The sequence below is a fragment of the Canis lupus genome, chromosome X (genome assembly GCF_011100685.1).
Source record: "Canis lupus familiaris isolate Mischka breed German Shepherd chromosome X, alternate assembly UU_Cfam_GSD_1.0, whole genome shotgun sequence".
NCBI lineage: Eukaryota > Metazoa > Chordata > Mammalia > Carnivora > Canidae > Canis > Canis lupus.
Genome location: NC_049260.1, coordinates 8291449 through 8318220, shown reverse-complemented (window position 1 = coordinate 8318220; position 26772 = coordinate 8291449).

Sequence of the window (26772 nt, the reverse complement as noted above, 5' to 3'; positions counted from 1 at the left end):
GGAGGGTAGAGGGAGAAGGAGAAGCAGACTCCTTGCTGAGCAGGGAGCCTGGCGAGGGGCTCAATCCCAGGACCCCGAGATCATGACTTAAGCAGAAGGCAGACACGTAACAGACTGAGCCACCCAGGCACCCCATATATACCGCCTTTTCTTTATCCATTCCTCTACTGTTGGATACCTGGGTTGCTTCCATAATTTGACTATTGTAAATAATGCTGCCATAAACACAGGGCTGCATATATTCCTTCAAATCGGTGTTTTTGTATTCTTTGGGTAAATACCCAGTAGTGGTGTGATTAGTGAATCACAGGGTAGTTCTATTTTTAACTTTTGAGGAACCTCCATACTGTCTCCCATAGTGGCTGCACCAGATTGCATCCCCACCAACAGTGCACAAAGGTTCCTTTTCCACATCCTCACCAATACTTGTTTCTTGAGCTTTTAATTTTAGCCATTCTGACAGGTGTGATGTGATATCTCATTGTGGTTTTGATTTGCATTTTTCTGATGGTGAGTGATGTTGAGCATCTTTTAGCCACATGCCTTTGATAATGTGTCTCAGAAGTCATGTATTATCACTTCCATCTCCACTTAATAGAAGCAAGACACTTACTCAAGGCCGCACTCAAGGGGAGAGTAATTAGACTCCACTTATTGAAGAAGGTGTCAAAGAGTTTGTGGACATATTTTAAATCATCACATAAGGCAATAGAGAATAGACAAAGACCTGGGAGTAGGCCTTAGGTAGACCTAAGGCAAACTCCATTTCCTTTAAGAAGGTAATGACAAACAACACAAACCCTTTATCTTTGACAAATGCCAAGAGGTCCAGGAATAGGCCTTTAGAATTGGCTAGAACAGCCTCTGGTAGGAAACAAGGGATTACCTGAGATTTTAGGAACACTTCGGCTCCACAAATATCTATCCACCTGCTTCCTGAAGGCTAGAATTATTTGTTTGCTTATTTGTTTTTCAGAAGGCTCCACACCGAGCATGGAGCCCAAGGTGGGGCTCGAACTCATGATCTTGAGATCAAGACCTGAGCTGAGATCAAGAGTCAGCTGCTCAACCCACTGAGCCACCCAGGCGCCCCATGGAATTATTTTAATACTGAGGTGAAAGCCACAAATGGAGATAAGAGATAACAAATGAAAACAATGATTGAAATAAACACTGAGACACCTGACAATAGAGAAGTTTCCCAGCCAATAGGTGAGAAGACTCAGATGATAGACTTACCCTTTGCTTGTAGGAAAAGGATGACAGATTTGAAAGAATTAGGAGAAAGGGCACAGAACTATTAAGATGAGAGGTAACAAGACTGGGCTCCAGTAACCCCACAACTTTGCCCAAGTGGGGTTTCCACCTGTTCAGTAATTAATCAGCTACTTCTGCATTTTTGCTTTGCTCTCTATATGAGAAATCTTAGGCCAGACAGTTAAGATCTCATTCTCTGGAGCTCCGTGGGTGACTCTCAGTTCCACTCTTTGGTTGCTGTGTATTTTAGGGAGTCACAAAAATAACCAGCACCCGTCCTTCCTCGTCTGGACAATGAAAATAAAAGTGTTTACTTCATAGGTTACTAAGTGGGTTAAACAAGTGATTATTTTGTTATCATTAAAAAAAACTCAATCTCAATATTTCTGAACATTTGCAGACTAACAGCAGTAACCAAACTTCTAGAATTGTACTTCCTCAATCACTACAGTTATTCGTCCTTACAACTGACTCTGTTGTGTGAGGGGCGTTTTCTGTGAGGCTTCTTGTTCACATACATATATTAAGAGCCAAATCATAATCCTTGGGTCGCTCCTGAAAGTAGTGAGGTTAATTATTAAATGTTAATAAATGTTTTTTGCTTTTCCTGATATCAGCTTTTACATGCACAAAAATAATATGCGAACATACCTTTGATATTAAAAAATATGGGATGCCTAGGTAGCTCAGCGGTTACGCATCTGCCTTCAGCTCAGGGTGTGATCCTGGAGACCTGGGATCGAGTCCCACATCACGCTCCCTGCATGGAGCCTGCTTCTCCCTTCTCCCTTCTGCCTCTCTTTCTCTCTTTGTGTCTCTCTTGAATAAATAAATAAAATCTAAATAAATAAATACATACATACATAAAAATAATCAGTTTAGGGACACCTGGGTGGCTCAGTGGTTGAGCATCTATCTGTCTTTGGCTCAGGTCATGATCCCAGGGTCCTGGGATCGAGTTCCACATCAGGCTCCCTGCATGGAGCCTGCTTCTCCCTCTGCCTGTGTCCCTGCCTCTCTCTCTCTCTCTGTGTCTCATGAATAAATAAATAAAATCTTTTAAAAAAATAATCAGTTTATTAAAGTTTCCAACTAAAAACCTAGTTTTCAGCTTTTTTACATTCAATTTCCTAATCATATTACTATATTTATCAATTTACCAAATTTTAATAATCACTCTTGAGGGATCGTTAATTAATGTTTCTTCCCATTGCCAATATACTTGATTAGACTCTCTTTAGTATGTGAGATAGCACTTAAAATTTTAATATATTCTATTTCTTTTTTACATATTTCAATTGCATAACAAACCTTCCCGAGTACTTAAGTAATATTTACAAATCTAATAGATTAAATTTGTAAATATGTTGATAAACTTAAGTTTTCCTGAATTTTCTAATATTATTTATAAGTTTCTTAGGATTTCAAGCTACAATCATAAATTTAATAACTAAAAAACACCCTTTGAATTTGTATCACAGAACTGATAGGTTATTTTAATAGGCCAAGTTCTCTTAAGTGTAATAAACACTTAAAATACCGAACTTGTATAGGTTATTCTTAAACACAAATATGGAGGTGCCTGGGTGGCTCGGTCAGTTATGTGCCTGCCTTGGCTCAGGTCATGGTCCCAGGGTCTTGGGATTAAGCCCCATTTCAGGCTCCCTGCTCAGTGGGGAGCCTGCCCCTCCCTCCCACTTGTGCGCTCTCTGGTTCTCTCTCAATCTTTCTCTCTCAAATCAATAAAATCTTTTAAAAAAAACACAAAAATGTTAATGTTACAGTTTCAATTCTCTTAATTTTTTTACTAAATTCTAACTTTTCCTTGGATTAAAAGATATTTACCCACCAAGGAACTGTAACTGTTTCCTTAAGCATTCAGCACCTTGATGTTTTCATTCAAGCACTTACGGCACCCCCCAAGAATGTTGGGTTATCTCCCCACGTGATGTTTGGGCTTGCCTCCTAGTTCCCAGTGAAAAGGCCCATGCCTTGGGCCCTTTGAGATGCTTGTACACAATCCTCAAGGGGCACCGAGCAATCTTTATTTATTTATTTATTTTTAAAGACTTTATTTATTTATTCATGATGCGGGACTCGATCCCTGATCCCAGGATCACGCCCTGAGCTGAAGGCAGATAGATGCTCAACCGCTGAGCCACCAGGTGCCCACTGAGCTCTTTATAGCTGATACACTAATGCTTTCTGTACAGGGTGGTCTCACAGTTCAACTCCTTGTAATCTGATCTTCAGTGAAAGCCAGTGAAAACCTGGAACCCCTCTCTCAAATCTAAATGACTAGGTTTTGAATCTATTTGGCTCACAAAGATGCTGGACACTTTCTCTTCTAGCTCTAGACTTGAGGGAACGCTGTAGTCTTTTCATACCCTTACTATCATTAAAAAACAACATTCAGGGGATCCCTGGGTGGCCCAGCGGCTTAGTGCCGCCTTCAGCCCAGGGAGTAATCCTGGAGACCCGGGATCAAGTCCCCCATCGGGCTCCCTGCATGGAGCCTGCTTTGCCTTCTGCCTTAGTCTCTGTCTCTGTGTGTGTGTCTCTCATGAATAAATAAATAAAATCTTAAAAAAAAACACAACATTCAACTGACATTTGAAGATCTATTTGACTTTGTTAAGTGATCTAGCAAGTAGAGGGGAGCTCTGAGGAGAACAAAATGGAAAGTTTTTATAGGAGGAAGTGGGGCACAGAAGTTATCAGCCAAAAAAGGGGGGCGATCCTTCCGGGCAAGGTCACTTTCCCTTAGGAGGAAGGGCAGGGAGTCTTATCATACAGATTACTTCCTCTTCCTTTGGGAATGAAGAGGGCCTAGTGACAGATTATCTCACTGAGCAGCTCCATTTCTGGAGGAGGTTGAAGCTGCAATTAGGTTAGATATTAAGCCCTGATTTGGTGTCTGGGCCTAAGGGCTCCATTAGGGGGCTGTGGTTTTCTTTTTAACACTATCTAGTAAAGTCATAATACTGTAGTTACTAAAATAACATGCAACTGGAGAAGGAATTGTGGTGGCAAAAATGGAAGCAGGAGAGAGAATTAGGAAAGTTTGTCAGTGGCCCAGGCAAGACATGACAGTGGCTGGGACCAGAGTGATTGATACTAGTAGGAAATGGACAAATGTGGACAGATCAGGATTATGTTCTAGAGGTAACACTGGCAGGACTTGGTGATGAATTTAACTGTCAGGAAGGAAGAAGGGAATCAGGGATAACATGTAGATATTTGCCTGAGCAACCAGGGGGTTGGTGCTACATACACCAAGCTAAGGAAGACTTGAGTGGGAAGTTTCAAGAGAAACTTCAGTAATTTTCTCTTAGGCATGTTAATGTTGAGATGCTATTGATGTGGCAAACAAAGGCAAAAGAAAAGTCAAATTTCCTTACTACTTACAGCCCATTGACAAGTGCTTGAAGCAAGAAGAGTGACCTTCCTCTAGGGACTCAGCTGCCTCCACGTTAATACTTGACTAAGGGCAAAAGGCAATCTTAGCCCGACTTCCAGGATCTTGTAAGTCTTCTTTAACATACAAAAATTCTTGGGGTGCCTGGGTGGCTTAGTGGTTGAGCATCTGCCTTCTGCTCGGGTCATGATCCTGGGGTCCTGGGATCCAGTCCCATAACCGGCTCCCCTGGGAAGCCTGCTTCTGTCTCTGCCTCTCTCTGTGTGTCTCTCATGAATAAATAAATAAAATCTTAAAGAACATGTAAAATTCTTTTGGAAACTTCCTTTATCTCTACCCCCAAGATACATGTTAGCAATCGTCCTCCAAGCATATGACCCACCGATACACATCTGAAGGGTCTCATGTCTTGCATTTTTACTAAAGAAATGACCTTTTCCTAACAATAGCTAGCCCCTCCCTGACCAAGGTCCTGGAAACCTTATTTCCAAAATACCCTGGAGGCTTGTGCTGTCCCAAACGCCCTCCCAAACTTGAAAGTATCTAATCAGTCACCTGTTGCAACTCCAGGGCAACTCCTTCTGCCTGCAGGTCCTGTCCCTGTGCTTTAATAAAAACACCTTTTCAAGAATTCTTTCTTGACTGTCTTCTCAGATCACACTACTTCACACCACATCACTCTGATACTGTGATTTATAATAAGATATTTATCTTTGGTCGTGTCCTCATTTCAGGAAGAGCTCCTAAATCCCTGAGCATTTCCTAAGTGAGGTGCACGATTGGTAAGTTAGTGAAGTGACTGTGCCTAAGGATGGGGGCTGGTTGCTAGTGGAGCCGACCATGTGATTAAAGGATCTGAGCTTTATGTCCCACCCAGTGTCAGAAGTACACATGAATAACAGCATGGACTTGTGACTGTCTGGTGTCTGAAGCAGAGTGGGGGACAGTTTTGTAGGACTGAGCCCTTAACCTGTAGAACTTGACACTATCTGCAAGTAGATGGTGTCAGAATTCAGTTGAGTTGAATGACACCGAGGTGGTGTTGGGAAATTGCTTAGTGATGTGGGGAAAACCCCTACACACACACACACACACACACACACACACACACACAGAGGAGTTGGGTCCTAGAGTCATCAGGTGCCCTTTAGACAATCAAATGGCAATATCATATCACAAATTTGAGCTTGAGGGGTTGGAAAAAAGTCTGGGTTGGAATTACAAATTTGTAAGTCATCAACATATAGAGATTAGTAGAAACCAGTTGGATAAAGTCCCCCAGGAAGTGAGGGTGAAGAGCCCAGGAGAGAGCCATGCTGGCCTCCCTCTATCCCATGGGGGCAGTATTACCTCAAGAAAGAAGTTTTGAGAGCCAAAGCATTGGTGGTTTCACAGACAAGAGGAGTTCCCAGAGCTCTTGGCAGGTGGAGGTCGGGGGAGAAGTGGGTGGGCAGTGAGCTCGAGCACCGAGACAGAATGTAGGGGTGTTTTGTCATCAGACAGTCGACACTTCAGCTTTATTTCCAGAAGAAAAGACAAGACTTGGGTTATCCACTAAGTATATTTGCTGCCTGGATCTAAGAGAAGGACCTCTACCTCCCCCTTTATCATCTATAGAAATTAAGGCACAACTTTATGCCTATGGTAGATATTGTTTATTTTCAAGTAAGCAGCTTGAAGCTTTGAATACATGCAGTTCTTTATGCCAAGATCTGTGATAAATGGTATTGCTTTTGAAAAATCGGACTTTATAAAAATAAAATATGTTGGTTCCAAATAACCTAATAGTCAAAATCTGCTCATTATTATTGTGATAGTTAAATTTTGGGTCAACCTGTCTTGGCTACTGTTGGTTGGCTGAGCAAACACTAGTCTAGTGAAGGTATTTTGTAGATGTGATTAATATCTACAATCAGTCGTCTTTAAGCAGAGGAGATTACTTTCCAGGTGGGTGGGCCTTATACAATCAGTTGAAGGCATTACCAAAAACTGAGGTTTCCTGGGGAAGGAATCCTGTCTTAAGACTAACAGAGCAGTCTTGCCTAGTTTCTAGCCTGCTAGTCTGCCCTACACATTTAGGACTTAGGACTACAACATCAACTCCTGAGTTTCCAACCTGCCCTACAGATTTCAGATTTGCCAAACCCTACATTCACATGGGTCAACTTCTTAAAATAAAAAATTTAAATGTATGTATGTATGTACATACACATATAGATACACACATACATATGCATACACATATACCCCATTGGTTCTGTTTTTCTAGAGAACCCTGACCAATATAGTTACTTATTCACATATTTCATGTAGGTAAAAATTAAGAAGAAAATGACATTTAACAAACAAGAGGTATCCTCGGTGCTCTTCTAAATATGTGTACTGCCCTTAGTACATCAGAGGTACTTCATAAATCTGTGATGAACGGAAGAAGGAAAAATAAAGGAAGGAATTTCCATCGCAAACTGAACTTTTCTGGAGTTTGTGCTTGGAAATAGAGGGAAGTCCTCTATAGCAGCTGGCTTTGCTGCTGATAAAGACCATTCTCAGTACCTCTTGGAGGGTTCACCATGTGCCACTCAGAGAAGAAAAGGGCTGATGAATTCTGCATAGAAGCTGAGGGAAGAGATTTCCAAAACCGGAACTATTTCCAGAGACAATATGCCATTGATAAGAAATTATTTCAATTGCAAAATGCATCTGTGTAAAAGAAATGCATGTAAAAACCTGCACATTCTTTTGTTAGCAAAACTGAATTCAGCTAGATAGATAATCTTTCCCATATTATTACAAAGCGAGTTTTACATTAATTAGCAAGCTCTCCCAACAGAATGAAAGGCAGCTGATTTTCTAAATCACTTGCTTACTAATACATGATTGCAATTTAATAGGCCACTATGAATAGCTTATTTTTAGGACATATGTTTTGCATGCCATTATTTTCAAAAAGAACTGTTTTGTCATATAAATTGTTTTTTAAGTTGCTGACATATTTGTATATAAGTAGTAAATAAGAAATACCTTCATAGAATCATAGGCCTAAATGTAAAAGCAAAAACCATAAAAGTTTTTAAGAAATCATAGGAAAATATCTTTTTGACCTTGTAGTAAGCAAAGATTTCTTTAAACAGGACCCAGGGGTGCCTGAGTGGCTCAGTGGTTGAATGTCTGCCTTTGGCTCAGGTTGTGATCCCGGAGTCCTGGGATCAAGTCCCACATCAGGCTCCCCATGGGGAGCCTGCTTCTCTCTCTGTCTATCTCTCTGTGTCTCTCATGAATGAATAAATAAAATCTTTAAAAAAGGACCTCCAAAAAAGCATTGACCAGAAAACAAAAAATGATAAATTGCACTTCATCAAAATTAACATTTCTACTCACCAAAAGACATCTTTAAGAAAATGGAAAGGTCAGGGGCGCCTGGGTGGCTCAATTGGTTAAGCATCCAACTCTTGATCTCAGCTCAGGTCTTGCTCTCAGGATTGTGAGTTCAAGTTCCACGCTGGGCTCCGTGCTCAGCATGGAGCCTACTTAGGATAGAAAAAAAAAAATTAATTACTTTTTTTTTTTTTTAATTTATGATAGGCACACAGTGAGAGAGAGAGAGGCAGAGACACAGGCAGAGGGAGAAGCAGGCTCCATGCACCGGGAGCCCGATGTGGGATTCGATCCCGGGTCTCCAGGATCGCGCCCTGGGCCAAAGGCAGGCGCCAAACCGCTGCGCCACCCAGGGATCCCCAGAAAAAAAAAATTAAAAGGCAAACCACAAACTACTATTGGATTTGTAATATACCATGAATGACAAAGTACGTGAGTCCATACGATAAAAAGAGCTACTACAAATCAATAACAACATGACAGAAAACTTAATGTTTTAAATGGGACTTAAAATACATTTCACAAAAGAAGATACAGATGGCCTTAAATAAGCACATGAAAAGATACTCAGCATCATTAGCTGTCAGGAAATGCAAATTAAAAGCACAATGAGCTATATAAACTCAATAACATGGTTTAAATGAAAAGATTAGCATTAATAATAGTGATAGCTAGGATGTGGAGCAACAGGAATTCTCATACATTATTAGTGGTGGTGTGAAATGGCATGTGATATATTTGGAAAATAATTATGACCTTTTCTTCTAAATTTTGCATACTTGGGGCACCTGGGTGGCTCAGTGGTTGAGCATCTGCCTTCAGCTCAGGTCACGATCCCAGGGTGCTAGGATCAAGTCCCGCGTCGGGTTCCCTATAGGGAGCCTGCTTCTTCCTCTGCCTGTGTCTTTGCCTCTCTTTCTTTGTCTCTCATGAATAAATAAATAAAATATTTTAAAAAAGAAATTTTCTGGGCAGCCCGGGTGGCTCAGCCGTTTAGCGCCAGCTTCAGCCCAGGGTCTGATCCTGGAGACCAGGGATCGAGTCCCACGTCGGGCTCCCTGCTTGGAGCCTGCTTCTCCAGCTGCCTGTGTCTCTGCCTCTCTCTCTCTTTGTGTGTCTCTCATGGATAAATAAATAAAATCTTTAAAAAATATAAATTTTCTATGCTCTTACTCCTAGGTATTCCACTCGTAGGTAGTCAGTAGGTAGTCATTCAGCTGAAATGAAAACATATGTTTACACAAAGACTTGTGTGTAAATGTTCACAGGAACTTTATTCACAGTATCCAAAAACTAGAAACTAACTTCCATCAACAAGGGAGTAGATAATCAAACTGGTATATTCACGCAACGTTGTTACCCAGCAATCAAAAAGGAACAAACGAATTATACATGAGACAACATGAATGAATCTCAAAATCAGTATGTTGAGTGAACAAAGCAGATGTGAAAGAGTACATATTGTACAGTTCTCTTTATATCAAGTTCTAGGACAGACAAAACTTCTGTAGTGAAAAATCAAACAGTGCTCAGCTGGGGCTGGAGGTGGAAGAGTTGGAGGTAGATCTGACTGGAAAGGGACATGAAAGAACTTTCTGGGGAGACAGAAATGTGCCATAACTTGATTGAAGATAAGGGTACATGGGTGCATTCTTTGGTCAAAACTCACTGAACTGTCCACTTAAGATCTTTGCTTTTTTTTTTTTTTAAGATCTTTGCATTTTACTGCCTGTACATTACGCCTCAGTAGAAATTTCTTCTTCAGGGGAACATACATTGTTGCTTCCATGTTTTCCCCCACTCATAAGAAATTTTCCAGAATCTTACAGTTAAGATGATAGAATGTAAGATTTTTTTCCCCAAAGGCTCCAAAGAGAGCATCATCCTAAGAAACTACAGCAAGTGTTCTAACACTGTTAGACTAATGCTTACTTTCCATGAAAGAGACAGAACGTCCTAACGAGAAGTTAGTATTTTATGCTATTTCGGTGGGCTGCAATAGCACGGATAATAGTGGGCACAGGGTCACAGGATGAAAAGCAAACAGCATTCTTGGCAGCTCACTTTTACTCAATGAGGTGTCACCGGCTCCCCAGGTCGCAACATCGTGTGCCTGTGTTCCATCGTGACAATCGTGCAGCTCTCAATAATCTGCTGTGGGGCCCTGTGACCAGATGGCCGCGGTCCCCTCTCAGAACGCTGTAGGCTCTGTGGCCCCCAAGCCTCTCCAGTGACCCCTCCCCACCCTTCAGGTCATCCCAGCACATCTCCAGCAGTGCCGGGGTGCCCTCTGTTCGAGAGCACCCTAGGAGCTCTTCTTACAATGGCTTCATTCTGCCCTAGTCCCAACCTCTAACCTTCTCTTTGCTGGGCTCTGAGCTGTGAAGTCTTGACCTCTTCTGGACCCCACTGTTCGAGGGAAACTTCAAGCAGTTTGAACCTCAGCTGTTTCCACCTTGGCTTGGACCTTCAATAAACCACGTGGCTCTCAGCACCCCATGTTCTACCCTGCAGATTCCAAACCCCGATCCAGGCAGGGGGGCATCACTCCATTATCCCCCACACTTGGGTGGAGGTTGAGGAATGATGTAGAACAAGTAGGATTATGTTGATAAGAAAGCTAATATCTGGGAACAGTTTAAAGAACTAAAAGGAGAACACCTGGGTGGCTCAGTGGTTGAGCATCTACCTTCAGCTCAGGTCCTGATCCCAGGGTCCCCGGGATCGAGTCCCACATCAGGCTCCCCCACAGGGAGCCTGCTTCTCCTCTGCCTGTGTCTCTGCCTCTCTCTGTGTGTCTCTCATGAAGAAATAAATAAATAAAATCTTTTTTAAAAAATAAAGAAAGAACAGGTCAGCAGGTTTACATTATCCCAAATTTAGAAATCACCTTTTCATATTTTGTCAAAGCAGTTGAATAAATTCCTACCTTACCTAGCACTTTGGGCGGGCAGGTCATACTGGACTTCTGATACACACACATTTACTGACCCTGAACCAACTTACTGTCTAAAAATAAAGAGGCCCTGTTTCGGTCTTCTCCCCATGTGAGTGCAGGAACTAACTTGAGTTGATAGCAAAACCCAAGTAGCATGTCTTCATTGACTGAAATCAATTTCTGCAAAATTAAGTATGCATCACACTTGAAAACACCGATGTCGAAGAGAAATTCACACACTCTGAGGCCAGTCTTTTGTCCTGGGCTGGAACACAACAGACTGAAGTTCAATTTCGAAGGCCGGAACTATAACATATTATTTTTCACTCCAGCCACTGTACTGTTGAAATGGAAGATGTGGCTAATCGGTTACAGCAGCTGAGGTGGAACACTGTGCAGCGTGTCATCTCCGAAGCTTAAAAGAAAATCCGTTTACAAAAATTCAGAGATACATCAAAATGACAGGGGGGAATAAAAGTGCCTTCATTTTCAATTAGCACCAGCCGGAGTTTCAGAAAGCTGGAACATCCTTCTTCCCCTTTTCTTTACCTCTCCTAACATCTTCCCAGTCGATCATAAGCATGTCGTGGAAACAGAATTGATGGCATGTTTACAAAACAGATGTTTTCAAGGGATGCTAATAATATATTTAAGCCCAAGATCTACCTTTCCAAAGGGACATAAATTGCAGGTGACAAAATACGAGGTACACAAGAAGGCATCAAACTATGTAGCACGGGGCAGATGAAATCACGGGAGATGTCATCTAGTTGGTATTTATTGAATACCCACGATATGATAGAAAGTTCCCAAATTTCTCTGGAAGAATTAGTCTTCTTTCACTCTGTCAAATTATGCATTATCGGTTTAGAAGATGACTCCAAAAGAGAAGCATAATACATCACCATGATCAGAACCAACAGGGGAAGAAACGAGGAATATTCAGGATGCCATCTTCTTACGAATGACTAAAGGGGCGCAGAATCATATACGTGCATGTACAGGCGTGCGTGTGAGCGTGTGTGGGTGCATGCACACACATGACCATAATGACCAAGTGCTTTTTCCTGACTCCGTTACCAACGGGATGTGCTCGTGTCTTCCAGTGGGCAGTGCTCTCGAGCAGGAGCAGGCCCCCAGGCGAAAAAAGGATCCTGTCCCAAGTGTCTGTAGTGCTGAGACTTAGCAACCCCACTCTAGGGCTGGCGTCACTGGTCAGGTATGAGGCCTACTCCGCCGTGGGCTCTCCGTGAAGCCATTGTATTTTGGGATTTCAGACGCAGAGGGTTGAATTAATCAAATTCCCCAGTTAAATGGTACATTTTCATCATTGAAGTCTACAAGACCTTCTTCTTCTTCTTTTTTTTTTAAAGATTTTATTTATTTATTCATGAGAGACACAGAGAGAGAGACAGAGGCAGAGACACAGGCAGAGGGAGAAGCAGGCTCCATGCAGGGAGCCCCACGTAGGGCTCGATCCCCGGACTCCAGGATCACGCCCTGGACTGAAGGCGGGCGTTAAACAGCTGAGCCACCCAGGGATTCCTTTATTTTATTTTATTTTATTTTATTTTATTTTATTTTATTTTATTTTTTATTTCCTATCCCCATTCCCTGATTCCACCATGCTAACGTATTTGACGTGTATCCTTGTATTTGTATATGACCTTATATAGCATTTAGGAGTGTTGGTATACATGTATTTTATGCTACATGTGCAGCATTGGGGTCTAGACCCACAACATTGTTTCTTTCTTTTTTTTTCACACAGAACTATTTTTAAGATCTACCCATGTTGCTGTGTGCAAATCCAATGTCCTCCTTCTAATTGCTAACACATACTCCAGAGTATATTTTCATCACAGTTTACTAATAAATACCTGCCCCTGCCCGCCCTGACACCACCAGTGGTGGCATGTACAATGCTCCACTACTGTTTAAGTGTCATGATAAACACCTTTGAAAATATCCCTTAAGCATCTATCTGAGAAGTTCCCCAAGACATATATCCAAGAGAGGGATTACTCGGTGCTATTTCAGGTATCATCGCAGTTGATCTTGCAACAGATGCTGTGAGATAGGCATCGTTGTTTTCCAAGGTACAGATGGGGAAACCAAAGCTTCAATGGATTGTATAATTTGCCCAAGGTTACCCAGCAGAGCTAGCGTTCAAATGTCTATAGTTTATGAAGTTCACACCTTACTTTCTCCTCAGAAACCTCTAATTGCAAAGGAGGATGAAGCCCAGTGCAGAGCTGCACTGACAGAAGGGAGACACGGAGGGATTTGTGTGAGTCTGTACTCACATTCTAGAGCCTTCTGCCTTTCCCCAGATGAACTGTCTTCCTCTCCAGCCTTTTATTATTCCCCAGCATCTTCAGCTGCACATCTCAGAAGGGCACCTGGACCCATCACAAGGAGGAGAAGGAGGACTCTCAGCCTGAGGCTCAGGCCCAAAGTAGACTTCACAGAGAAACCCTAATTTTTTCGTGGGATGTGAAAATTGTCACAATTCATCCTTTCGTTCATTTTCTTTGTTTCTTTTATTTTTTGTTTAAGAGAGCAGTAGGGGGCAAGGGGAAAAGGCAGAAGGAGAGAGAAAAATCTCTTTTTCTTTTTTAGAGCGAGAGATAGAGTGAGTGTGTGTGTGGGGGGGGTATGGGCAGAAAGACAAGGAGAGAGAGAATCCCAAGCAGGTTTCTTGCCCAGTGCAGAGCCCGATGCGGGGCTTGACCTCATGGTCCTGAAATCATGACCTGAGCCAAAATCAAGAGTAGGATGCCTAGCCAACTGAGCCACCCAGGAACACCTCTTTAATTCATTTTCAATATTAATTAATCAGCTACTATGTGCCAAGCAAAACCTATCATTTGGGGGACTGTGTTTCTATCTGTGACTCCCACATTACAACCAGAGAGTGCCCTTGCTTGGACTGCTCTCTGAGCCATCACATACATGGTCCTCAGGGAAATGCCAGATGGCCATGACCTGGAGCACAGAGTGGAGGACTGGTGGCAGAGCTGGGATCAGCTTCTGTCCATGAGACCCCACTGCACAGGAGCTAGTCAGAAATCTCTCCCTCCACCCACTCCGATGGTCAGACCTTGGTCTGGAGGGCACCTTTGTGGCACCCCACACACAGCAAGGACAGCCAGTGGCTACGGTTCTTCCACTTGACAGCACCACTTCCTGGTCCCCAAACAAGGGAACATGGAACTAAAGCTTAAAAAGTCATCAGAAGATGGAGGGAAGGTTGCCGACCATCATTATTTTCACATATTTTCCAGGTGAATCATTTAGAGGCTTCAAAACTGGATGTGACTCTGACTCCTTGGATGCAGGTAGGCATAGGTGAAGGAGAAGGCTGGTGGAAAGAGCCCTGGCCTGGGGTCCAGATATGCAGGCCCGGGTCCAAGTGTTATTATGGATCCTCTGAGCAGCTCGGAGCAGCCTAGCTTCTCTGGGTCTCCCCAACCTCCCCTGGGAAAGAGGTGAGGTTTCAGATTATGTTCTAGTGTGCCTTCAGGGTCAGTGAGGGTCCCTTGGGATGAGAGGGTGGTTGGTAAGGAGCTCCAGTACCTGCCCACTTTGGGCACTTATACATTGATTTTGCATATAAAAATGAATCTTTGCACAACAAAGAGGTCCAACACTAAAGAAAGATTCTGAAAATGATTGCTCATGATGACCTTAAAATTCTGGTCAGTGCTAGACATTCTCAGCTGCTGTGACTCATTCCACTTCCCTTGACCCTAAAGCTCTGGCTTCCCATAACTCTCCCTTCTCCTATAAAACAAAACAATTGAACAAGGAATCACATTAGAGTGGACAACTTCTCTACTAGGCACAATAAATCCGGGGCCCACGGTATGTTTAGAGGCCCAGGAAAATCATTTTAATTTTAATTTCTTTTAAAATCAGAAAAGGGGCACCTGTCTGGCTCAGTCATTAGAGCATGCACCTTTTAAAAAAGATTTTATTTATTTATTTATTCATGAGAGACACAGAGAGAGAGAGGGAGACATAGGCAGAGCGAGAGGAGGCTCCCCACAGGGAACCCGATGCGGGACTTGATCCCAGGACCCCAGGATCATGACCTGAGCCAAAGGCAGACACTCAACCACTGAGCCACCCAGGTGCCCCAAACATGCAACTCTTGAGCTCAAGGTTGTAGAGTTCAAGCCCCACTTTGGGCATGGAGCCTCCTTTAAAAAAAAGTCAGAGGTCACTGGGTGGCTCAGTCAGTTAAGTGTCTGACTCTTGATTTGAGCCCACAATCTCAAGGGTTGTGAGATCAAGCCCTACATCAGGCTCTATGCTGTGTGTGGAGCCTTCTTAAGATTCTCTCTCTCTCCCTCTGCCCCACCCTCCTCCCTCTCTCTCTCTCAAAAACTTTTTTAAAAAACTAAAATTAAAAAAATCAAAAGAAACAATAAGTAATGTAGATATAATAATTAATCTAGCCTGGATTATATTTGTCTTTATGTCAAAATAGTGGTAAAATATAATTTTTAATATTTTTTTGGTGGAGATGGGGTCATCATCATCAGCCCTGGTACTGGAAAATATATGGTTTGGGGAGACAGACAGATCTGGTTCAGATTCCTGCTTTTCTCTTATTAATTGCACGTTATTCATGTCTGTGTCTCAATCTCTTCATCAGCTAAATGGGAATGCAGATCCATCCAGGAGCTGTTGGAAGGCTGAAAGGGGCGTGTGTAGGAAGCTGTGGCCCAGCTCATGGTAAACCAATGGCAGTTCTCCTCCCCCATCCTCTCCAAACAAGCTCCCAGCCAGATGGCATCAGTGGACATTTCAGGGGACACTGTAATGATCTGCAACTCGACCTTGCCTCTAAGCTTCTTTATTTGTTTTTAAGATTTTATTTGTTTGAAAGAAAAAGAGAGAGAGAGAGAATTAACATGAGCAGGGGGAGGGAAAGGGAGAGGCACACTCCCCACCGAGCAGGGAGCCAGATGTGAGACTTGAACCCAGGACTTGAACCCAGGACCCTGGGATCATGACCTGAGCCAAAGGCAGACACCTAAGCGACTGAGCCACCCAGACACCAGACACCCCTGCCTCTAAGCTTCTAAAAACTCCTCCCTGCTTTGTTCTCTCTTTGCAAGGGATTAAACAGAAATCATATCATGGTCTTACCTGGGGCTTCTCTGGAAAAAAATTCTAATTTGGACTGAAATAAACCGAGGTAAATGAAGAAGCTGCAGCCTGGACCTCATCCTTTCTCATTTTATCCCCAAGAGTGGAGAGGTTGCCAGACCTGACAACAGAAATAGAAATTAACAGAATGTATGGCTTGATTGACATAAAAGCTCTGTCCCTGGAAAGGTGCAAATAAATCCAGTTTTCATAGATTGAATCGTGTTTACCTTTCAAAAACACAAAAACTTTTACACTTACAGATGATTATTTGCTGTTTGAATTTAAAAAAAAAAGAATATAACACTAGCAAAACCATTCCAAGTTAAAAGCATACTAAAAATAAAGCAGAATTGATAGGATGCTCTAAAGCTATGGAGATAGTATGAGGAACTGTGTCAGAAAGTGAACTAGAATTCATTTTAGAAACTGTGCAGAATGTGTGTGTGTGTGTGTGTGTGTGTGTGTGGAGAGAGACAGAAATAGAAATAGATACGTGCACATGGACACACAAGCACACAATCAGTTAAAAGGAAATTAGGGTACAAGAGTGACCCAGGAGCCCACCGCCATCTGGGTCATGTAAACTAAAACACGGTTGGGATCATGGTTTATGTAAAAAGGACGCTTCTACCCTTCCTTCCCGTGAGAGAGACCTCACTTGAACTCAGCTTCCCACAAGCCCATTGAAATTCCCATGGACTCCAAAGGCCTTGGGTCCCGGGTAGCTAGCATTTCCAGACAAGCCCTGCCAACATCTGGCAATCCAATCTAGGCTTCCCAGTGCCAACCTTCGGATTACTCCACCCTTGACATGGTCGCTCTCATACTGTCCTATAAGAATGAAAACTCATGAGGGGCATGGTAATTCCACTAGAACATGGACTTCTGATGAATATATATATACGGCAAAAAGCCCTGACTTAAACACCCCTTTCAGTGGAATATGAGGAGGATGGGGTGTCCATGCCTCTCATCTCTTGCTAACCCTAGTTTTATGTCTACCCTTTCCCTATAGGGCCTACTTCTTACTTCATACTATGTAACCTATAATTTATCTCAGATCTTGATGGATGACCCATAAGCAGCCGAAGGAACCAACAGTATGGCAGATGCAAGCTGAAATACCGGGGGTGATCACGTCTGGGTGGCAGGGCTGTGGGCAACGGCTATTTTCTTTCTACCATCCTGGCTGCTAATTTTCTCCCTTACCCTTCGAGTGGAGTCAGGGCGGATAGTTACCTCCACTGGACTTGAAACCACCCAAATGGTAGCCCCTCAAAAGACACAAATTTCCTTGGGTGATTTGGTCTGGAATTGCTTCCTTTGAGGATGAAATCTATGCAATGCTGACTTCAAGGGAAACCTAATCTCTGTTCTCAATTTATCACCCTGAATGTTGCCAAAAGAGAAACTAGTCCACATCTCTTTAGTTTAGGGGATGACAGTCTCTGTTACAAAGAGTCTTTCTTAGACAACATCTTGTTGCATCTTTACAAGGTTGCTTTCCCTCCAGGACTTTCAGGGAAAGCTATTCTTGTGAGAAATAATAAATCAAGCTAAATAAAATATGGCCTAAAAACGGATTTACACTTGCATTTATGAGAATGGATGGTGGCAGTAGATGAATCAAAGTCACCTCATTTAATTCATTGTCGTAACAAGGATGGTTACTTGGCTTCTTGGCGTACAAGAAATAAAAGATGCAAAATAGGGGATGGACGGAGAGAGAAGATGCAAAGATGCAGACCATAAGGCTGGTGGTGATAAGCAGACAGAAATGAATGCCCGTCAGACCCAGAGGGTGCAAAGGAAGAGGTATCGAGAGGTATTTTTAAAGTACATAAAATTTTCAGAATACTGTGAGGTACTATTGGACCAGACAAATTTTAAAAAGTTGAGTGTTTTCATTTTATGAACAGTGCTACACACATAGTAGGTACATTACAAACGTTTGTTGTATGAATATTGAAAATATAAATAACACGGATCCCTGACAGGGATGCAGCGAAATGGCGACCAGATTTTGTTGTTGTCACGAGAAATTCTGTTTTCTTTTTGGCAAGTAATTTAGAAAAATAAATCAGGCCTTAAAAATGCCCATCATTTTGGATTTAGCAATTGTAGTTTTAGGAATCTGATCTAAAAATGTAATCTTTTGGGCAGCCCGGGTGGCCCAGTGGTTTAGCATAGCCTTCAGCCCAGGGCGTGATCCTGGAGTCCCAGGATCGAGTCCCGTATCGGGCTTCCTGTGTGGAGCCTGCTTCTCCCTCTGCCTGTGTCTCTGCCTCTCTCTCTCTCTCTCTCTCTGGGTCTGTCATGAATAAATAAATAAAATTCTTTAAAAAAATAAAAATGTAGTCTTTTTTTGAAGATTTTATTTTTTAAAAGATTTTATTTATTTATTCATGAGAGAGACAGAGAGAGAGGCAGAGACACAGGCAGAGGGAGAAGCAGGCTCCATGCAGGGGACCCGATACGGAACTCGATCCTGGGACTCCAGGATCAGGCCCTGGGCCGAAGGCAGGTGCTAGCTAAACCACTGAGCCACCCAGGGATCCCCTAAAAAAGCAGTCTTAAAGCCATAAAAAAAAAACCTTATTGCAAAAATATTTCCAATTGATAGGCTATTAGCAGTAACGCTGTAAAAAATCAAATTTCCAACAAAGAAGAATGGTTGTATAAACTCAGTGGGATATTGCACAACCAGCAACGTGATGTCCAGGACAACTAGTAAAAATATAAGAAAATGCTCTAAATTCTTTATATTTATCTAACAATCCATCTACCTATATACATATGTGTGCATATGCACGTATAAATGTGTACAAAAGCATGTCTGTGGCACGATTATGATTCTGAGTGAAAGGAATAACTACTATTTCCTATACCAGCTGTACCACAGAGTAATCAAACAGTTGCTGGAGGAAATTTTCTCCTTATAGAAGTATTCCAGGTAATAAATGAAGATTGAATGAAAGAATTAGAATAATACTGAATGAGCCATCTTCGTTGAGTAGCAAATTACCCCAGAACACGAGGCTTAAAACAACAGTTTCTGTGGCTCAAGAATTCGGGAGTGGCTGAGCTAGGGGTTCTGGCTCGGGACCTGGCAGGGGGTGCAACCAAGATGCCAGCTAGAGCTGCAGCCATCTGAAGACTTGACTTCCAAGCTCACTCATGGGGCTATTGGCAGAAGGCCTCAGTTCCTTCCCACACGGTCCTCATGACATGGCTGCTGGCTTTGCTCAAAGTAAGTGGCCCAAGAAAGGGGAAGGGTCCAGAAGCTACACTGCTTTTTATGATCTCACCTCAAAAATGGCATACCACTACTTCTCCCATATCCTAATATGGTCATTCAGACCAGCCCTGATATAGTGCAGAAGGATGCGACATAGGGCAGGAATGCAAGGAGGCAGGGAACACCGGGGGCTGTCCCAGAGGCCGGCTACCACAGGCTCCAGGCTCCAACTGCCAACAATGAATGGAGCTACACTATAATCCATGGCTGCTGACATCACAACAAGAGAGACAACCAGACCTGAAGTGCCACTCGATACAAGTAACAACAGCAGCTGTGAAGTAGTCTTGCCAAAATATTTGAACTTGAGGACACCTGGGTGGCTCAGCAGTTGAGCGTCTGCCTTCGGCTCAGGTCGTGATCCCAGGGTCCCCGGATCGAGTCCTGCATCAGGCTCCCTACATGGAGCCTGCTTCTCCCTCTGCCTGTGTCTCTGTCTCTCTCTGTGTGTCTCTCATAAATAAATAAATAAATAAATAAATAAATAAATAAATAAATAAATAAAATCTTTTTTTTTTTTATTAAACTTGAATCTGATAAAGGCTCTGGTTCTCTCTACAAATGTAAAGGAGCTGGAGGGGACAGAGGAACACATTAAACAATATCACACAGGGCAGCCCCGGTGGCTCAGCGGTTTAGCGCCACCTGCAGCCTGGGGTGTGATCCTGGAGACCCGGGATCGAGTCCCACATCGGGCTCTCTGTATGATGCCTGCTTCTCCCTCTGCCTGTGTCTCTGCCTCTCTCGTGCTCTTTCTGAATAAATAAATCTTAAAAAAAAAACAATATCATACAAATGCAATTAGCAAAATCCAGCCTGTGAGAAATTTTACAAGACAAAGAACTAATTTCTTAAAAAATAATAAATTGCAGGAGGATTAAAAAAAAAAAGAGGGAGAAAACCTACAGATTAAAGACTAAAGGACAGGGCAGCCTGGGTGGTTTAGCGGTTTAGTGCCGCCTTCAGCCCAGGGCGTGATCCTGAGGACCCCGGGATCGAGTCCCAGGGCTCCCTGCATGGGGCCTGTTTGTGTCTCTGCCTCTCTCTCTCTTTGTGTGTCTCTCATGAATAAATGAATAAAATATTAAAAAAAGACTAAAGGACAGATCAATAATTACAATGCTTAATCATTATTTCTATTCTGATCTGAACAAGTAAATTGTGCAGAAGAAGAAAAAGTACATAAATATAAAGGAAAAACTTTAAAATAGACAAATACAACATTCTGAAATAATTCATTTTCAGGGGGAAGAGAATCTTATACACTCAATATCTTTTTTTAAAAAGGATTTTATTTATTTATTTGACAGAGAGAGACCACGAGCAGGGGATGCAGGCAGAAGGAGAGGGAGAAGTAGACTCCCCATTGAGCAGGGAGCTTGGTGCAGGGCTCGATCCCAGAACCCTGGGATCATGACCTGAGCCGAAGGCAGACCGCTTAACTGACTGAGCCAGCCAGGTGCCCCTACCCTCAATATTGTAATAAAACTTTATAGTAAAAACACTCATTTATCCATGTAGTTATCAAATGCTTATTGAATACCTAACATAACCAAGGCATGCAGTAAGTACCCCGGACCAGAGTAGAAAAGGTTATATTATGCTTGATATCTAGTATTCAAAAACGCAGCAAAATGAAAGTTGGTATGAAAAGACTGAGCCCAATAATCCTAAATTTGACTTGGGCAGCAGACATCAAACACATTCTATCTTCCTTTCACTGTTTAATTTTATATTAGATTTTTAAAAATTAAAAGAAAAAAAATTTTTAAAGAAATTTTAAAGAAAGCTCTCCATCCAAAACAGGACTTGAAGCATGACCCCAAGATCAAGAGTCACATGCTTTACTGACTGAGCCAGCCAGGCACCCCTAATTTTATACCAGATGTTTTTAAAACACTTCATCATTTTATAATAATGGCTAACATGCCTGCCTTAACCATTTGAGCTTTTAGTGGCAAAGTGATTCTATCTCCTTTCTTTTGGTCTGATTAGATATTCTTATTCCCAAAGCATCTTTTCATGGCATTTTTTAGATCAAGATATGATTCACACATCATTAAATCCACCCCTTTAAAGTGTACAACTCAGCAGTTTTCGGTTTATTCACAAAGTTGCACAACTGTCACCACTATCCAATTCTAGAACAATTTCATCGCCCCCCTAAAGAAATCCTGTTGCTGTTAGCATTCCCTCCTCAGAGCCCTCACTATCTGTGGCTTCCTTTCACCCTAGGCCACCATTAATCTATTTTCTGCCTCTATGGATTTGCCTATTCTGACATTTCCTGTCAACAGAATCATATAATCTTTATGGCCTTTCGTGACTACCTGCTTTCACATAGTATGTTTTCAAGATTCATCTATGTTGTAGCATCTATCAGCACTTCATTCCTTTTTATGGCCAAGTGATATTCCATTGTATGGATAGATCACATTTGTTCATCCATGCTTCCACTGATGGACATTTGTGTGGTTTCTGCTTTTTGGCTACTATGAATAATGAGCGCTGCTATGAACACTTGTGCACAAGTTTTTGTGTGGACATACATTTTCTTTTTCTTTTTTTTTAAAGATTTTATTTATTTATTCATGAGAGACACACACACACACACAGAGAGAGAGAGGCAGAGACATGGGCAGAGGGAGAAGCAGGCTCCATGCAGGGAGCCCGATGAGGGACTCGATCCTGGGACTCCAGGATCACGCCCTGGGCCGAAGGCAGATGCTTAACTGCTGAGCCACCCAGGCGCCCCCTTCTTTTTCTTTTTAAAGATTTTATTTATTTATTTGACAGAGACAAATAAAGCTCAGAGGGTGAGCACAAGCAGGAGGAGCTGCAGAGGGACAGGGAGAAGCAGGCTCCCCACTGAGCAGGGAGCCTGATGCGGGGCTCAATCCCAGGACCGTCAGATGGTGACCTGAGCCAAAGGCAGACGCTTAACCCACTGAGCCCCCCAGGTGCCCCTGTGTGGATATACATTTTCAATTCTCTTAAGTATATACCTAGAAGTGGAATTGCTGGGTTCTATGATAATTCTATGTTTACTTTTTTGAGTACCTGCCCCACACCTCTTCCTGGTGTCTAATCCACTCCAGCTCTTATTGGACTGGCTTGTCTTGAGCACACATCCCTCCGGAACCAATCACCATGGTGGCCAAGGGTCTCTGGGGAGCTGATTGGCCAGTATATGTCCTGGGCCCAGCCTTGGAGCCGGAATGGGAGCCACCCGCTTCACATATGAGCCGCAGGGACTGGACTTGAGGATGGGGTGGCACCCACAGGAAATGTAGGGGAGGGAAATAGAGAAGAGAGCAAAAAGCAAAAACACCTGCCACGCTGGCTTTCCATGTGCACAGAGCTAGTCCACTCCAAACTAATCATGGATCAGGAGCAAGAAATAATGTAATATCATCTTTCCACTTCTACCTGGCATTTTGTACGATAGCTTGCAATAGTCAAAATCATTTTTAATACTTTCAAAATCATGTCAGAAGCAATACATTCCATTGTGAGAAATTTGTAAAACAAGGAAACGCAGAAACTAAAATCTCACTATTGTGAGCAACCGTGGCTAAAATTTCAGTGATTGTTTAAATTCTTTTTATATACATATATAAATATGTTTACACATAAAATAAATATTTGTTGACCAATTAAAATATTTCAATTTGACTGGCTCTCAAGTTACATCTAATTCATTATTTTCTAAAAGTCTGGTTCTCTGCCATATGGCTGACATTTAAATGCCAGACAGCACTCCATTCCTTGAATTATGTAGATATAATAGCTGTTATTACCTATTACCTGTTTATACTATATTTTGTCCAATATGTTAATTTCTATTTATTTTAAAGATTTATTTGTTTAAGTAATCTTTACATGAGTATGGGCTTGAACTCAATGACCCTGAGATCAAGAGGCACATGCCCCATCAACTGAGCCAGCCAGGCACTCCTGGCCAACATTTTAAATGCTTTTATTTGTAAAGGTACTTTTAAATGATATGATATCTGGAATTTACCTCAGAATAATCTGAGAGCTGTATAAGAAGTGAGGAAAAGTATTGATAAAACAAGATTGGCTATGAATCAATAATGGTTGAAGCTGATGATCAAACCTGAAGACTCAACATTTTACTGGGTCGATGTTTATATATGTTCAACGTTTCCCATAATAAAAAGTTTAAAAATAAACATATCTTATGCATCCCTTTCATAAACTGAAGTCAAAAAATTTTTTAAATGCTGAATTTATAGTTTTCATTTTGGCTGAAAAAATAATTACATCCTCCTTTCCTGTTATAAAACATGAAATAGATTTCACTGGATAAATTTTCTCTTTGTTTCTTGTTCAAGAGGTACCATAAAAAGATATATATGTAGATTTGTCTGTTGTACATTTTGTTTTTTTTAAAAAAAGATTTTATTTATTTATTCATGAGAGACAGAGAGAGAGAGGCAGAGACACAGGCAGAGGGAGAAACAGGCTCCCTGCAGGGAGCCTGATGCGGTACTTGATCCCGGGACCCCAGGATCACGCCCTGGGCCGAAGGCAGATGCTCAACCACTGGGCCACCCAGGTGTCCCTACATTTTGGTTTTGGATTCCATGTGAAAAAGATCTCCCTATTGTGTTGATGAAAAAGGAAAATTGCAGAATCATGTAGCAACAGTGAAGTTAAACCACTTAATTTAATACACCTTAGAGCAGACTCCATGTTGACAAACTGGCCACAGAACAGCCAACTATGCAAAATGGTGCTGTGGTCCGCGGGCCTCGGCATCTTTTGTTTGTCAGCCTGGCCATCCTGCAGCCCATTGGGAGCCAAGCCAAGGGTGCATGTAGATGGTTTTCAACCTGACTGGAGGCAGGTCTCTGGCAAAAAGCACATGAATGATTGCCACTAATTACTAGGTATTATCTGTGTTATGCTGTCTTAAATAATTCCATATTTTAAGGTAACAAAAATATGCTCAGATGCTCTTTGGTTGACTTGATTGAAATACAGAACTCAGTCATCAACAGGAATACATAATTTGCATCACATCGTTCTCTCTGCATGTCGTGATAGCAGGCTAATTCTGTGTGCATCACAGGAAAAGATCCTAGATTTGGTTCACTTAGAAAATCTGGGAAACAGGAAAATATCCTTGGGAAAAGAATATCCCCTTTTTAAAAAAAATATTTTATTTATTTATGAGAGAGAGAGAGTGAGAAATGGGGGGGGGGAGGTGTAGAGGGCGAGGGAGACAAATCTCAAGCAGACTCCCACTGAGTGTGGAACCTGATATGGGGCTCAATCTCACGACCCTGAGGTCATGACCTGAGCCAAAACCAAGAGTCAAGAGTTGGGCACTTAACGGACTGTGTCACCCAGGTGCCCCAAAGAATATCCTTGTTAAGATTGTCACTTGCAACGAGACTTTAAAGAAAAAATAATGAATTTTGAAGGACTGAGCAGTCTATTGGAAGAATAATTTCTCAAAAATATATACTGTGAAGTGCACAAGGAGAGCATACAGAAGTTTCTCTGAGAGCAACGAGGCTGAAAAGTTAATGGCAATGTTCTAAAGTGTTCTTTTTGCACCCGCCAAAGCCCAGATCCTTATGAGGTAGCAATTTACACCGTAATCCAGGAAATCAAAATGAAATAAGCGTCACTGCTGAGTGTTCCAGAAAACTCATTACCCGCGCTTTCAAATGACTGCGTGCCTTTTGGAAAGGGGAACAAGAGGACTGTGTTTCCGAGTGGGTCCCCGGCCGCCCCCTCGAGCCTCCAACCTCTAACATTAGGCAGCAGCGTCGCAAACATATTCAATGTGTCAGTGTCAGTATCTCTAAGAAAGACCCGTGAACAGATGGTGGGAAAGGAACTAGGCCGCGAATCCAAGGCGCGCGGGGCAGCTACGCCCAGGCAGAGGCTTCCTGGAGGAGGCGTCAAAGCGCACGCGCTCCTCCCAGAGCCCGGGCTTCCTGGGCTTCCAGAAGCTTCTCCCTTCAAGCAGCGGGGAGCCCGCCCTGGGCCAGGAGCTGGCGGCTGAAGGGGGCAAATCACAAAATGAAAAGAGAATAGAAGGGAGGTAAGGGCCGCAGGGGCCGGCGGGGCCGCACCCAAGCAACGGTGTCAGCCGTGCGCCTAGGACTTTCCATTTCGTTTTTGAGGCAGGGAGAGAGTCGGGTGCGCCGGGCGCCAAGAGGGGGCCCTTCCGTGGCCGGCGGGGCGCACTTAAGGCAACAACCGCTGTCCTGGGGCCACACACGTCTGCGTCGAAAGCGCCCCATGAGGCAGCCCCGGTGGCTCAGGGGTTTAGCACCTGCCTTCGGTCCAGGGCGTGATCCTGGAGACCCGGGATCGAATCCCACGTCGGGCTCCCTGCGTGGGGCCTGCTTCTCCCTCTGCCTGTGGCTCTGCCTCTGTGTGTGTGTGTGTGTGTTGTCTCATGAATAAATAAATAAAATCAAGACAAGAAAAGAAAAGAAAGAAAAGAAAAGAGAAAAGAAAAGAAAGCGCTCCACGGGCCACGGAGGCCCAGCGCTGTTTCCACCCGTTGGGAGCTACGCGGACAGGGGTTCCAGGAGCTGAGCAGACCCCCTCGCGCTCATGGAACTCACAGAATGGTCAGGAAGCACAACTCCGCAGGGAAGTGTGGCCTCTCCCGTCACACTGGGCCCAGGGCCCCCCTTCCCCCGCAGCTTGGGGTCCTTGAGGGGCGCAGGGTGGTGGTGCTGACAGCTGGCCACGGGGACAAGCGACACAGCCACAAAAGGTAGCATTTTCACGTTAGCTCTTACAGGCTGCTAGGGCCTCTCAGTCATGACCTGTGAAAACGAAATCCAGCAGCTGGGGGGGCACCTGGTCAGCTCATTCCATAGGAGCATGGGACTCTTAATCTTGGGGTCATGAGTTCGAGCCCCACATTGGGTGCAGAAATGACTAAAAAACAAAGAAACTTAGAAGTAAAGAAAAACCATGCTAACGAACAACAAAACTGCACCGTAATAGCTGAGAGTTGGAAAGGGCAATAAAATCACTACAGTTTTGAGAAACATTTACAATATTTGCTTTTTAATAGATTGCCTATTGCTTAGCTTCCCTATTTGAATTTCCAAAAGGAATACTTCTCCTTGGATTTCATGTAAGCCATAGTGTAGTAATGAAAAAGAATGACATATTTGATGTGTATAATGCACATACATAAAAATGTCTGAAAAGAAGTATCTTTGGTGCTGAGGGTGGCAACCATTTTCCCTGGGATCTCTTGCACTTTTAAAGATCTCATTTATTTATTTTTGAAGTAAGCTCTACACCCAACAAGACGCT